Source organism: Sciurus carolinensis, chromosome 5 (genome assembly GCF_902686445.1).
Source record: "Sciurus carolinensis chromosome 5, mSciCar1.2, whole genome shotgun sequence".
In the NCBI taxonomy this organism is placed as follows: Eukaryota; Metazoa; Chordata; class Mammalia; order Rodentia; family Sciuridae; genus Sciurus; species Sciurus carolinensis.
Genome location: NC_062217.1, coordinates 44526130 through 44528719, shown reverse-complemented (window position 1 = coordinate 44528719; position 2590 = coordinate 44526130).

Genomic DNA, 2590 nt, shown 5'->3' with positions numbered 1-2590 from the left:
GTTATGAAACAATAGCTATACACCTTGGAGTATTCCTTAGCCAATGAGAATTGTTTCTAAACCGTCCCTTTGCATACAGTTGGACTGGTATCATTGGTTGGGAAATAATTACATAGTACAGAGTACTCCACCCACAAGAGTATTTATTTATCTATCTATCTATCTATTTATTTATTTATTTAAATCAAACCTTTTACAGGAAGTTGATTTTCACCAAGGTAACTGTTGCAAAATATTTATCCAGGTAAGAGAAACATTCCTCAGTCAATCAGAGGCATCTCGGTTGTGTGACTTCATCTACCTCATTACCATTTACTACACGGGCAAGCTGTGTAATTACCCTCAGGAAGGAACACATCCTGTTTCCACTTGCTCGGACTCTCTGACCAACATTCTTTGACTCCCCAGAACTGTGCTAAGAAGTCTCAATCCGACAGGAGACCTGCTTGTTTAGGTGCCAAACCCTGCCTTGAAGCTTGTTGAAGCAAACAAACTTAAAATGATCCCTGAAGAGGGCTGGGTTTGGGGCTCAGTGGTAGAACTCTTGCCTAGCACGTGTGAGGCACTGGGTTCCATCCTCAGTACCACAAAATAAGTAAATAAATAAATAAATGTTTTTTTAAAAAAAATCCCTGAAATTTGGGTGCACATCTCCCTTGAGGATGACCCTCAGTCCTTCAGGGAATAAACACTAGGATGGGTGAGGAGACGACCGCCAAGGAAGGAGGTGGCTCCAGCCAGGGCATAGTAAGCTGTGCCCAGAGGCTTGTACATGTGCACCCTCCCCTCCTGAGGAGAGGACCTGAAAACCAGTCACACTGCCAGAACATTTAGATGGAGCCCTAGCAGTGATGCCATCAAGATAAGCTAATTTTCTATCCTTTGACACAACCTAATGAGCAGAAAATGGGGTAGGTAGTCTAAATAGCTGTTCTCAAATACCAGCTCTGCCTCTTTGTAGCAGTGTGACCTTGGGCCAAAGTTACCCAACTCACCAAGTTTGTCATTGCCATTGGAATGTGAGGATAATAGTATTGTTCTCACAGTTGTTATGAAGATGAAATAACACGGCATGTAAAGTGTAGAGCACAATCGTGTGGCACAAATCTGGCCAACACTAAATACAGTTTCCTTCCCTCTTTCCCTCCTCTGTCCCTGGAACCTGGAGATACAGAATGACAGCTTAATCATCATGAAAGAAATGTGAGCACGGGCAACAAGGAGCTGCAGATTCCTAGGAGGGGCCGGCAGAGGATGTCAACAGACACCATCAGTGTGTGTGGAGAGCACTGTGACAAACCGCAGAGAGCCTGCCCCATGGAGGGGACCTCTAGGGACTATTATAAATCCATAGGCAACTGACCTGTTGTTACCAAACAAGAAATCAAGCTATCTGGGAGTTCCTAGTTTTTAAAAGTCGATTCTAAATAAGATCTTTACAAAGGGCTGGGGATGTGGCTCAGTGGTTAAACACCTCTGGGTTCAATCCCTGGTACAAAAAAAAATTGATTCGAATTAAAATTAAAAATGATATTTTACAATAGGCCACCACTTTGCAATCTTTAACATAAAAATGCAGATGGCCCAATACCTTACATAGTGAGCTAAACTTAAAAACCAACACAAATTCTGTGGTACTTAATGTCATTAACCATGATCTGTGATCCCATACATGAATCAGATAGTGCTTACCATAGATCGCTGACATTTAATGAGCTCCTACTGTGTTTCTGCATTATCTCACCTAATTCTAACAGTGCTGTAGGGTAGGTGCTACTGTAATCACCATTTCACAGATGAGAAAAATTTGGCTTAGAAATAACTTTCCGGAGATCATCTATTTGTTAAGAGGTGGAGTTGAGATCTGTTATCTCCAACTTCCAGGTTCCTCAACACCACGCAACACTAACTTGAAGAGCTAAGGGAGAGAGGCCCAGGGAAAATCTTGGTCAACAAGCTATTGCTGCCACATGTACCTGGCGTGCATTCCATGGCTGAGATGTTACTCCTAACTGGAAGCGGAAAGTTCCCCAGGGTCCTTTGGGCTGGAGGCATGTTCTGCTCCACATGCTTATCCAGAAGAATGGCTTTAAATGTGCCGAGCCAATAAAGACAAGCCTACACTTAAAATAGGGGTCAATATTTGTTATGGCCTTGCAGTCCTACAGACTAACAGGATGTGGGCACAGAGACAGTCATCAGCAGAGGATGACACATCCCACATGCACTGCTGGCCACGCCCTGGTCTGCCCACCACCTCTGTCTGCCTGGGACACGAGGTGAGGATAGAGGGTGAATGGCAGATTCCCGGGAGGCTGAGACCTGTAGTGCTGTGGGCATCGTCCATGTTCTAATGAGCCATAACAAACATTGGAAATAAAAGATCCGCAGTCAAGTAAAACAACAGAGCCACCATTTTATATACATTCAGTTGGTGAAATTGGAAAAGTTTGACGATTCCACGTGTTGTTAAGATGTGGAAGAAATGAGAATTTTTGTACATGGTTAGTAGAAGTATGGACAACACCGGTATCTTCAAAATGCACTTAGTGTATGACCTGGCTTTTCCATTTCCAGGTATATCGCCCTG